This window comes from Coturnix japonica, chromosome 15 (genome assembly GCF_001577835.2).
Source record: "Coturnix japonica isolate 7356 chromosome 15, Coturnix japonica 2.1, whole genome shotgun sequence".
NCBI lineage: Eukaryota > Metazoa > Chordata > Aves > Galliformes > Phasianidae > Coturnix > Coturnix japonica.
The window spans coordinates 9,026,428-9,039,314 of NC_029530.1; positions in this window are offsets into that span (position 1 = coordinate 9,026,428).

Here is a 12,887-nt window from a genome sequence, read left to right on the forward strand (position 1 = left end):
AACAGGCTGCCCAGTGAGGTTGTGGATGCCCCATCCTTGGAGGTGTTCAAGACCAGGTTGGACAGGGCTCTGGGCAACTTGATCTAGTAAAGGTGTATGTTTGGTGTCCCTGCTAGGCAGGGGGGTTGGAACTACATGATCCTTGAGGTCCCTTCCAGCCCGGGTCATTCTGTGATTCTGTGATCTCGCATTGGAGTGGCTGAGAACTCAAATCACCTCTCCATGTCACAATATGGATTCTTCAGGTTGTCCTGGGGATGGGGAAGGCAGCACTCCAAGCCCCTGCTCCACAAGCTGGCGATGTGACAGCTTTCTGCTGGAGTGACTGATGTTGTGTTTTCTACCACAGGCCAAACAAAGCCATTTTCTCTCATTAGAGGTGCTGATACAGCTGGAAAACTGAGCTTTCTCGCTGTGAGCTCCCACCCGTTTGCATCTCACCCACAGCTCCCACAAAACACCATCCTCTGGCAAGACCTCGCGGTGTTTGCTCGTCCTGGTCTCAGCACTTCTTGTGCCCTGGCTGCTTTCACTGAGACTTGGAAACAAAAAGACTCGAGGATGGAAAATTTCAACCCTAAAGGGTGAAGCGGGACAAGATCCAGGCGGGTCTTGGCAGGCAGAGCTGACAGCGGTGCCGACACTTTGGCTTCTTCTCTTTCGGGAACTGCTCTGTGGCTTTGCTCCATCCGGGCCGTGTTCCATGCGAGGAGACGGAGCCGGAACCACGAAGGGGTCGCGTTTCCCTTCTAAGCCCGGGGGATGAGCGGGGGATGCGGGAGGTTGGAGCGCGATGTGGCCGCTCGGTGGCGCTGCGGCTCCGCCCGCCGGGACCGGCTCTGAGAGTGGGAGCCGGGCGGAGCCGGGGGAGCGCACGGTACCTTGCGTTGGGTCCGGTGTTAGGGGTGTTTTACCTACAGTACCTACGAACAGCGAGGATCCCGCATTGCTGAAATGGCAAATGTTGAAACCCCGGAGCGGCTTCTCCTGCTGTGCCCCTCGGGCAGCCGGGGGCGGAGCGTTGCTCGGAGCTGCCCGTCTCCCCCCGCAGCCCACCCAGCGGAGCGCTGTGGTTCCTTCAGCTTTCTTTAAAAGCCCAAACTGCTCATACGCACAGAGCCAAGGTTCTGCCATCAGGGCCTCCTCTGAGTCATGCTATCTGCTTGCTCCAATGGTGTCTTTGTGTGCATGGGTTGGAAGCGCAGGGCAGCAGGTTCAAGTGCCTACAGGGCAGGGTACTTGGTTGTGTGTGCACCCATATGTGCTGCGAGTGAGAGGTGAGGGTGCCAGGCTGTCAGAGGATGTGCAGCTGTGCCCAGCAGACCTAAGCAGGTCACTCAGCTCTGTCCCAGGGATGTGCTGCGTTGGTTGATGCAGGGTTACACCTTGCCAGGCCCTGCTCTGTGTGTCCCATCCCCTTCCATCCAGTTGTGGTGCTTCATTGCTGCTCCCCGGGACAGCTGCAGGAGCTGCAGCAGTGAGCCTCCCAGCCCAGCCCATATATCACATACCAGCTTGGCATTTATGAGGGATCTGAAGCAATAAATTCTCTGTGGATGTGCTTGGGAACTGGTGTCAAGGACGGGCTCAGCAAATCCTCTGCTGCCTGCACTTGCTGCCTGCTCCTCCCAGTGCCCTGGAGTGAGTGTGAGTGTCTGTTGGAGAACCACAGCTTTAAAGATGAACAAAATGGCATTTGCAGCATTGCACACAGTTCTGGGCTCCCCAGTACAAGAGTGATATGAACACAGTGGAATGAATCTGTCAAGGATTGAGGCACTGGATTGACAGGAGTGAAGTGGTGCAGCCTCCATCCCTGCAGGCACTCACAGCCTGCACTGGTTGGCCTGGGCAGGGCTTGGCAATGGGTCTTTTCCACCCTCAGCAGTCTGTACTTTGAGCTCTGGGAAGGCGAAGCAAACGTCCAAGAACAAAAAAATAACCAACCCCCCACATTCCAAAGAGAAATAAAGCAATCCAGGCTGTTTCTTGACACTTGTGAAGGGCAAAGCTGGATGGTGGTGGGTGGTGGAAAGGACGATCCACTCTTCCAGACCTCCTTTTGTCTGCCCAGCCTCACCAGAGGGCACCAGTGGGGAACTTGGAGTCTTCCCAAAGGCAGCAACAGTTTGCAGCCGCATTTGCCTGCCTCTTATGGAACACAGGAACAACAGAGATACGAAACAATACACACCTTGTCCCAAACTTGGTGGTTTTTTTTCCCACGAAGGGTGCTGGGATTGTGATTAAACCTGGTGGCATCGTGACATTTTGCTCTATGAGGAAGCTCTTCTTGGCTGTGCCCAACACTGCAGTGTTGCTCAGCAGAGCACAGACGGCCTGACAACGATTTGGCTGCTAAAATGGCTAAAAATAAAAGCCACCTTTCTTTCTTACTTTCTTTCTTTCTCTCTTTTTCATCCTCCTCCCTCCAAAGAACCACTGCAGCATCACGCCTTCCTCCTGATCCAAAGCATTGGGCAGAGGGGCTGCAGCCACACTGCTGGGCTCTGAGTTGGTGTCGTTTTAGTTGGGGTGAATCCAAACACTTGCCATGTGAGAGGAGCTGTTTGAGGTTCCCTATGGAGAAAGTCTTCCTGGTTAAGGAGGTTGGAGCTCTCCCCAAAACATTCCAAAACATCTCAAAGAACTAAAGACAGGTGGTGTGATCCGTACCCCCCCATCCTTTCCCTCCCCTTGTTTTCTCTTTGCTGCATAAAGATGCTTTGCTTTACTCTCGTGCTTCTGAAGGGTCTCTCGAACCTTCAGCATTTGTCACAAACCAGTGCCAGCAGCTCAGAGGTCGCTTGTATTTTCCGGGGTAATTTTGCTCGATCCCTGACTACTCAGACAGATTGAGCTTACCTCAGCATCCTGTAAGTGCTTCCTTCCTGGCTCCGGCTCCCTCTCTGGCGCTCACTGCCCTAGAAACTGCTCACACGATGAGGAAGGCACTGCTCTCTGCAGCCCTCTCTGTGTACTCTCTTTGCATTCCCTCTCCACTACAAGACATGAGTGTCGAATCTCTTTTCTTTCCATTATCCTTCCAGGGCACTTCTGGAGCTTCTGCTGTTGCTTTCTATCTCCTTGCTGCCCGCCACTCACTCAGCCTTTCTCATGCTACACTCATGTGCGCTCACTATCCCTCTACACTCACCCTTCTGCTCTCATCCCCCTTTTTATAGGATTCTTTTTTAAGTTTCAGGCCACCAAAGTGCTCCTGATTTAGCAATACTGCTCTTTTACTGTTGCCCCGTGGTTGCTCTGCCTCAGGATGTTTAGCTGCTGTGCACCTCTAATAGACTCTTTTAGTAACTTCGCACACTCCTGTCTATTTTTTTTCCTTCGGATGGCTCCCCAAGGGTCTCTTTGCTGGTGGTAAAGCATCCCCGTGAGTTGGTTCAGTTTATGTTTCTACATCCAACTGTCTTTATTTACCGGGGTTGGGAGATGCTTTCTTTGTTTAAACATCCAAACCAATAAACCATGTGTGGTCTGTGATTGCTGTCCTTCACACAACACCACTTCCATAGACCCCCAACCAGTCCTTCCATGTTGGTCAGGATTAAGGCTGCAACAGCTGCCTCCACTTTACATTCCCAATCTTACCATTTTCAGGTAGAAAAATGAAAGGGCCGTGGAGCTCTCCAAATGTTGTCTGGGTAGGTGATGTCCTCATGGATTTATTTATTCTCTCCCAATGGGATGTCAAAACGGGGTGGTTTAGGCATAAAAAAGTTGCTGTTTATTCAGCCAACTGCTCGCCGGATGAGGCTTTAACTCGAGAGTAATTGCAGATAAAATGAAGCCGTGTTTTTGATGAATAAATTGTTCTTCTTTCAAATGTGCTCAATCTGAGGTTTAGTGCTGTGATAAATCTTTGCTAACTTCTGTTCCCGAGTGAAGCAGCAGGCAGGGAGGGAACGTGCAGGAATGGCTCCCAGCTGCCTTCCTACTGCCCCACAGTGTGATGGGAATGGGTAGAGACCAGTCAGCACCCAGAGGCGGCGGAGCCCAAGTGCCACAATTGCTCTCAATATGGTGAAGAGCTGATGGAGTTGGGTTGTCTGCCCATCCTGCCATTGCTCCATCCATCCCTGCATCCACCATGGATGCTTGGAGATGATGCTTCAACCCTTTGCTTCCTTCTCCCATCCAACACCCACCTGCTGCCTGTAATGCTGTATAATGCTGTAGGGTGGGATGGGTGTCTATCCTGCCCCAGGTGCAGCCCTGTGTGAGCAGCCAGGATAAGGTTAGTGCTGGTGAATGGAAGCTGGGATGGAGGGTGGGGACTCACCTTAGAAAGGAGCCAAAGATGTTGAGAGGCACCGGAAGGTGATTCCCTCCACCAAATGTGATGTTTCCTCCCCTAAATGTAAAATCTCCCCCAAACGTGTTGTTTCAGCAGAAGACAAAGCTATAGTCAACACCCAATGGAGAAACATGATGAGGGTAGTCTGCTCAATGAACAGACACATCCAGAACCAGCAGCCCTGGGGACAGCAAGGACTGCCCTTCCAGAAGCATCATCCCATCCCTGTCCCATTCATTTCAGAGGACTTGGACCACACGGCCTTTAAAGGTCTCTTCCAGCTCAAACTGTGATTCTATTGATTTCACACCCTTGCTGGTGCTGCTCAACCCTTGGGAGCACCAAGCTGGGAGCAAGGAGCAGCATCTGGTCTGCGTGGTGGTCACGTTGTCCCAGTGTGATGCCATTGAGGGTCTTTCTGCTGGGAGAGGCAGCGGTGCCCACCATCACACATCGTCCTCACCCATGTGTCTGCTGCATCCAAGGGGACTGAAGGGGGCAGGGTTGGTCCCTAACCCCAAACCCACCCAAACTGTCATTGCAGCTGCTGCAGCTCCAAGGGCCACACGTCACAGATGTGACCTCAAAACGAAGATGCTAAGCCATTCCGCTTTCGGAGAAGCTTAGCACTTAAAGCTGATTTCAACAGCTTTTGCCTAAAGTTTTAAGACCCGTCACTAATCAGCAGCTGCTTTATGGCCGCTGTAAAAGATCAGGAAAAATAAAGAAATCTCCCGAAGTTGAGGGGAGCGCGTCCCAGCGCCCGCATCCATCACCCGCTGAGCCGACATTTACGAGCACAAGGAGCCATAAATCTGTGTGGGGCTGACACCGGCCCAGGACTCGGTGCTGGAGGGGAAGTGTTGTGTCTGAATCCGTGTCCTGCCCCAGGAGGAGCTTTATTAATGCTCCACCAGACGCATCCCAGCTCCAAGTACATCCATCCCCAGGTTTTATAGGCTCTGCTGCGCTGCAGACAGGGCTGGCGGTGGGTGGTTTTGAGCCTCCTTGTGTGCAGGAGAGATGGGTGTTCTGGGTTGGGGCATTGTCTGCTGGGATTTTGTTCACCCTCTACAAGCACTTCTGCAGCATCCAGGCATTGCTGCCATAGAAACCCACCAGAGAAGGCTCCCAGCTCGGTGTGTGCTGAAATCCAGCCCAAGAGTGGGATGCTGGGGGCAGCGGGGTGAGCTGGGCAGTAACCACAGAATCACCAAATATTCTCACTTTGGGGAGACCCACATTGCATCCAGCTCCCAAATCCAAACCCCTGACCCTCAGCAGCCCTGCTCTGAGAGCAAGGCCTTGCTCTGCTGCCTTGTAAAATGTTGTCATTGCAAACCTAAGTGTGTGCACAGGGGTCCCGAGATGTCCCCAACCAGAGCTCTCACTCTGGTCACGCATTAATCGACATCTTGTAAGCGAGCAGCCAGGAATACTGAGTAATTATAGCTGCCACTGAGTCACAGGGGAGTGTGGGCACCACATCTCTCTTACAAATCACAGCAAAAGACCCTGCAGATCAAATCCTTCCTTCCCCCCCTTCTCGCACCCATAAAAGGCTGCATTTGTGCTGCAAGCAGTAAAAATAGCAAGGGCTGTTATTAGCGGGGATGTACAACTGCTGACTCCAATGCGAAACGTGTCTCCATATGGTCATTACAGTTGAAGGACAAAAACAATATTTTATGTTTCTTGCAGTTATTGTTCATCAAATGTTTATGAAAATGGATAATGAGTTGTGTGTGATGAGCTCGTTGTTCAATAAAGGGAACGAGACGAGAACCGGTGCGTATTTCCAGCCCAAATAATAAAGACCATTAAATTAATAGCTTAATTATGTCATCAATTTCCAAACGTTATCTAGAATTCGTTTCATTTTTGTTTAACCTAATAGCACGTTTTATCTGCAACTCTTTCTGGGATCTGTACATAAACCTGCAGCCATGGTTATGTTTCCCTGGCCTCGGTTTCTCTTTCATAGCCCTATGGGTTGTCACTGACAGCCAGGCACAGAGAACTGGTGCTGGAAGTCATTGGGTTGTAAAGCTCAGGGCTGAGTGTGGGGCGTGTGGGGCTGTGGCTGCCCCTTTGTATCCCCTGCACTGTGTCCTTGTGCCCTTGATGCCATGCACCCATGTCCACCTCTGCCTGCTGTGCATTGGGCTGGACCCTGAAACTGTGTGCTCTGGAGGGTGTTCATGTGGGACATGTGGTGGATGTGGCGTGGGAGAGTCTCTGCATTGGACATGAAGTGTCTCTGAGATGGGACAGGCTCTGGTAGGACATGTAGTGGTTCTGGGGTGGGACATGCAGTAGCTCTGGGATGCAACAGACTCTGAGGTGGGACATGTAGTGGTTCTGGGGTGGGTCATACTCTAGTATGGAACACAAGGTGGCTCTGGGGTGGGATATATGGAGGCTCCAGGTTTCCCCTGTTGTGCTGCCCCACTCCAGGCTCAGACTCCAAGCAACATCTGGGGCCTTTATACACCAAACCCACAGCACAAAACAACACTTAGGGCCTTTTGCTTGCCACTTTTTGCCCTCGCATGCAGCTAACATGGCAGGCAAGGAAATGGGATCTGCTCAATGTTCTCTGAAGCAGAGCTACGGGTACTTCAGTAGTAACTGATACCCCATTAACAGCAGTGAGGCCTTGCAGCAAGCATCCTGTAATTAGCTGAAACTTCTGTAAACGATAATTTTATAATTAGAGTTCCTCTAACAGCTTATAGCAGTGGAAGGGGGTTGTGTGCGTGTGCTACTTGGGTGCCAGTGCCTCTGTGGGTGAGCACGGCGTGTCCCCGCTGCTCGTTCTGCTTGTGGAAACGTGTTTCATTAAAGGCCAATTGGAAATTTAATTGTATCCATTTTCTTTGATTGCATATTTCACTCCAGGTGAACTCACCTGACTCTCCTTTCCCGACCTGCTCACTGAATCAATCTCAGCAGTTGGATCGCTTGCAAATGTGGATGTTTAACATGCTGGCCACACTCACACCACTCTTCCCACTCCTGGAGCAGCCACCCCAACCCATGTGGGGAGCCATAGAATCATGAAGGTTGGAAAAGACCTCTTAGATCCTCGAGTTCAACCCCAGCCCACCCTTGCCATGCCCACTGACGACATCCCTCAGTGCCACATCTCCATATTGAGAGCCCTAGGGACAGTCACCCCACTACTCCCTGTGCCAATGCATCCCTGCTCTTTCAGAGAAGAGATGTTTCCTTATACCCAATCTGAAAGCTTGATGCCTGCAGCATCTTGGTTTCCTGCAGTGGGGTTGGGTTGGTGGGGTTCTCTTCAATGGGGCACGATGGTTGGCTGGAGCAGTGTGGGTGCTGTGGGCTGTCCTTGCCCCCAGAACCACCATCCCCATTGCTGAACAGAGACTTGGCTTTTATAGGCACTACAGCAGCCACCGCTTTATTCCAATGGAGGCTTCTTATGGTTTAATATCGTTAAATACAGATGCAACTTGTGTTCTCTAAAGCTGTAATGCCCCTTCCTGTTACTGCCTTACAATTAACTGGGCTATAAAGCTTTCAAACATATTGCAGACACTAATTCAACTGGATGGGAAAGAAACATGGTTTTATTGGGCAATTACAGGGCTTGGAACACGTTCTGATCCACGTGATCGCTTCCCAACAGACCCAGGGTCTCCCAGGCCATGCTGCTAAACAAGGTTCAAAGGTGGCATCCAAATAATCTCATCTCCAGGCTGCGGGGCTGGGGGGTGATTTAATTCAAGGCTTAATAAAAAGCTGCCCAGGAGCATTGTCAGAGCTGGGGGCAGCAGGGAGCTGCTGTTTCTGGGCTGCTCCACGCCGCAGATCCCACCTCTGCTCTATTGGATGCCTGGAGAGCTATGGGTGCCCCATCTGCAGTGCTGCTCCAGGCCATGGATGGGCCCAGAGCAGCCTGATCTGGTGGGGGGGCAACCAGCCCAGGGTAGGGGTTGGGGCTGGGAGACTGTAAGGACCCTTCCAACCCTGCAATGTATATGGGGAAGATTAAATCCCCCATAACCCTCAGTGACCTTGTTCAAGGCGCTGCTGCCTTCTCCAGAGGGGGATTTTGGGGGTGTCCAGCTCCTATAGTGAGTTACACCACCCAGAGAGCAGATGATCCCTGTATTTCTTTTCATATTTTTTCTCTATGTATTTATTTTTCTTTGGAAATGGAGACAATTTGTTAAGTGCGGAAGGGAAATGGTTTTATTTCAGCTATAACAGCAGAGATCTGGATCCCTGTTTATCCCCACTATGACTGCTGCTTTCATGGCATTACCTTCAAGGAACAGTTTCTCATTTGTATGTTTCTCTCCGGAGAGGAAGGTCATATCCTTCACAAAAGAGAAAACTAATTAGAGAAGTAATTCAGCAGTTGTCTGGTAGGTCAGATACGGGGAATAAATACTCAGGTTAGTGCATGACTATGGTGGTGCTCGCAGGCAGGAGCAGGAGCAGCATCCTGTGGGTGGGAAGCAATCAAGTCTCTCATCTACAGCCCCAGAGCTGGAGAGATGTGGTGCGGCCAGTGGAGCAGCAGTCACACTCGTAGCTATTTGCTGCTTGCAAACGAAATGCAGCCTAAGAATTGTTCACAGGAACAGCTCCAAGTAGCAGATTCATTTGAGAAAGCTGCAATCTGCTCGTGGCTAATTCGAGAACAGAAAGAGAGGAGGACCGGTGCGTGTGATGAATTATTCACATGGTGCACCGTGAGGCTGGTGGTGCAGAGATATGGTGTAGGCATGGCTTGGACCTTGACGTCTCAGATGGGGAGAAAGCTGAACTGGCCCCAGGTTTGGGAGTAAATTCCTTTCCTTGATGTTGAAATAGGGACAAGCAAAATGTGTAAGCTGGACCCTGGGCAGTGAGGTATGTATATATGTGCCACCAGCATGGAAATGAGTCTGCAGCAGACAGTGAGGTTATACCTGGGAGGAGAACTGGACAAGAATTAGATGGTGCTGAACCAGAGGATGATACCAACCAGCAGTCCATGAGCATCTGAACAAGCACATCGGGCAGCAGACTGCAAAGCCTGCCTTGGTCCCAATGGCTTTTGGTGGTGCCATGTTTAGCTGGTGATGTACCTGTCAGGACAGGGTGATTAACACCGGAGTGCAGCTCCAGAACTACGTGAGAGACAGGGAGCAGAAAGGAGCGAGGAAGGAGGAAAGTGTGAAAGGATGAGAGTGGGGCTGACATTGACTGGGAAGCTGAAGATTGTGGTAGAAATGAGCCAGAGGTGAGGGAGGCGTGGGAGGAGCACAGAAATGGAATATATACATAATGGAAATGGAGGGGCCAGAGATCCCAAAGTGATAGATCTGGTCCTGGGATACACAGCCAGTGGCAGCAGCCTGAAGAAAGGGGCATTTTGTTTGATAGGATGATCTGGGCTCCATGATGGTCCAGACCATCCTGCTAAAGGGTCACCCCAGGGCTCAACGATCACGCTCTGTCCTGGCTGTGAGTCCTGCCTTGGGGCCAGGGCTGTGAAGACACAGCTCGGCTTCTTCCCAGAAGTCTTGCTGGGCTCAGGAACTCCTCCAACTGTTTGTCAGCAGGCACAGATATAAACCTTGGGCATGGATCAACTCAGACATCACCAGCGGCCATCTGGCCACCGCTGCTGGGGGGCTTCATATGAACAGGGAAAATGAGATCAGTCACAACAAAGAACGAACATTCCTGGCCAGGAATGACCAGAAAAACAAATCCTTAAGCCAAAAAGACAGTCCAGGTGGAGCAACAAAGTGACGTTTTCTCATTAAAGGAAGTTTTTCACCCACCAGTCTCTGTGGGTGATGCGGGAGCGGAGCAGGCTGCCGCAGGAGGGAGGTGGCAACAGAGTTATTTTGCTGAATGTTCCGTTGTTTGCTGTGGGAGATAAGGCTGCTGGGAGCTTAAAAGGCAGTGAGGGCTCTGATAGCAATACTTTCTGCAAATATTTGGTGACTGCATTTGATTCTGTCCAAGCAGAGACCACCAGCATACCCTGTCCGTGATGAAGAGATTGTTTCCAGGTTGTCAGAGAAAATATGTTTGTCATCTCCATCTGGAGCTGTTTTCAGCAGCAAGTTTGCATTCTCACCCCGTGTGCATTTTTAGTCTCTCTCCAGCCTGGGTGTCACGGTTTGGGACCAGGCCTGACCCAGCAGATGGGAATGATGCTCACAAGAGGTGCAGAGCTTGCTGGACATTTTGGTCTGCACTGGCAGGAGTGGTTGAGGGAAATGGGATGGCTCAGGGGCAGAGAAGTTCAAGTGAGGCTGCTTGGGGCTGTCAGGCTTCCAGGCTCCTGCGTCTGACACCCACCTGCTCCTTGTGTAAGGACGTGTTGCTTGCCTTCAGTTAAAGCACCCTTAGGAGAGCAGCCTGCCCCAGGAGGTGGGCACCTGCCTCACTGGGCTACTTCTCTGCTAGAAAAAGCTCCTTCCAACCCTAAAGCAATTCCTCCACAGCAAAGTGCTGGTGTGGGATGATTAAAGCGCCCTGCAGACTTCTTGTTAGTCAAGATAAACAGGTTGAGCTCCTTCGAGTTGCTTGTTTCTCCATCCATCTAGTGGCTGGCGGGCTCTGCACAGGCAGCTGTTGGCAGCACGCATATCAGTCTCAGCTGTGCTATGCTGCTGTGCTCTGCTCTCCCCACTTTATCCCTTGTCTCACTCCTGTTGTGCTCTCAGTGACCCACAGCAGATCTGCAGAGCCCTGTTGGACCCCTCCATGAAGCACTTGGTTGTATCTCAGTGTTAGGCACAAGTGATCTCTGGCTGATCCCATCTCTCCGATCCCGCTGTGGATCTGTCAATCCCTCCGTTCTTTGCCTCAGCCACAAAGTTTTTATGAATGAGTTTTTAATAAGCGTGTTCTAATCATTGATGAAAATAATGATTACCTTAAACCTCCTGCTGGAAAACGTTATGAAAACCACAGATTTAATGACAGCTCCCCATCGATGATGTCTGTCTGAGCTCCTACCCGAGTCTCAATCTCTCACATGCTTCTCCCTGATGCTGCTGAGTGCTCGCTTTTAATCAGCCATGCAGCGCAGTCCCTGTGCTGAGGTATATCACATCTATTCAGTTACTTTTATTAACCAAACCTGTGATCTCTTCTCTGAACGAAACCAGGGCTGACAAGATCTATTTCCCATAAAGCCATGTTGATTGGCATTAATTCTCCAGGTTCCTTCCGGCTGACTCATGTATCACTTTCCCTTGGATTTGCCCATGTCTGATGCTCAGAGCATCCCCCAGCCTGCTCTCTTTGCTGGGACTGTGTTGTGCCTTCCAATGGGACTGCATTTACTGGGGATGCTCCTGTGCGAGGTAACGCCTTCCTACTACATAAAGGTAACCCCATTCAGTGTTATTTAATCTGTGCTCTTAACACTGCTGGTGAGTTCTTCAAATTCCTCTTGCAAGACAGCCATGAAGACAGCCCAGAAACATTTATTGCATTTCTGCCTTATTAAGAGGTTGGTCATCTCTAGGAAAAAAACCTCTGCACCTTTTTATTTTGTTCACGGAGCATTTCAATTGCCCTCTCACCGTCATACACTCACTGACTTACACATCTTTAACAGACGAGTGTAGCTCCTTGAATCGCTTCTCCACACTTCATAACATCTAATTCAAAATCAATGGCTGCCTATTTCCCCACTCCATTTTGTCACTTATCACTTTTCCCATTTCTAATAGCAGCCACCACTGCTGAAGGGGATGGGCAACTGGCCAAAGACATCCTCTTACTTGATTATGAAGTTACGGCACTCTGAGAAGAACTCCCTCTTTTTGCTCCCATCATTGCTCTGTTTTTTGTGACCCTCCCACTTGATTCTGATTGCAGTTTACTTCCTTAATGGGACGTTTCCCTTCTGCAACACCAGAGATGCCTTGTCCTGATGCTGAGAACAACTGCTGCCCTTCCCTGGTGGGATGGAGTGCTTCTGGGTTATACCTTCATGGAAACCCCCTGCTCCTCCAGTGTTTGCTACCCTGAGAAGAGAACAGGGCAAATCCAAGTTAATAATTTATGAGTGTCAGCAGCAACTTCCACCATTCGGGGAAGAGAAGAAAACTGTTCCATAAACATTTTTTTCTTTTCAATTTCCTACCGGTTGCTTGAAATTTGATTTCCACCTCGTTGGTTTCATTGAACCTCCCCAACGTGACTTGAAAAGTGTCACTGACAATTACCCAGCTGTGGAAAGAAGGAAATAGCAACGGGGAAACCCTGCCTTACCAGCCCCAAGGGGACCACCAGGAGGATGGGGTCACTGGCACATTGATATTGTGTGGGACCTGACCTAGGACAGCTCCAGTTGCGTGGCATTGCCTTTGGGGTGGCTGGGACAGGAATGAAAGGGTACAACCTTGTGTCACGCCAGCAGAGCTTCAGGTTGGATGTTAGGAAAAGCTTCTTTTCCAAAACAGTGAAGATGGAAGATTCACTGTTGTAGAAATGTGAGATGTGGCACTGACATGGGCAATGATGGTGATAGACAGATGGCTGGAATATATGATCTTAGTGGTCTTTTCCAATTTTAACA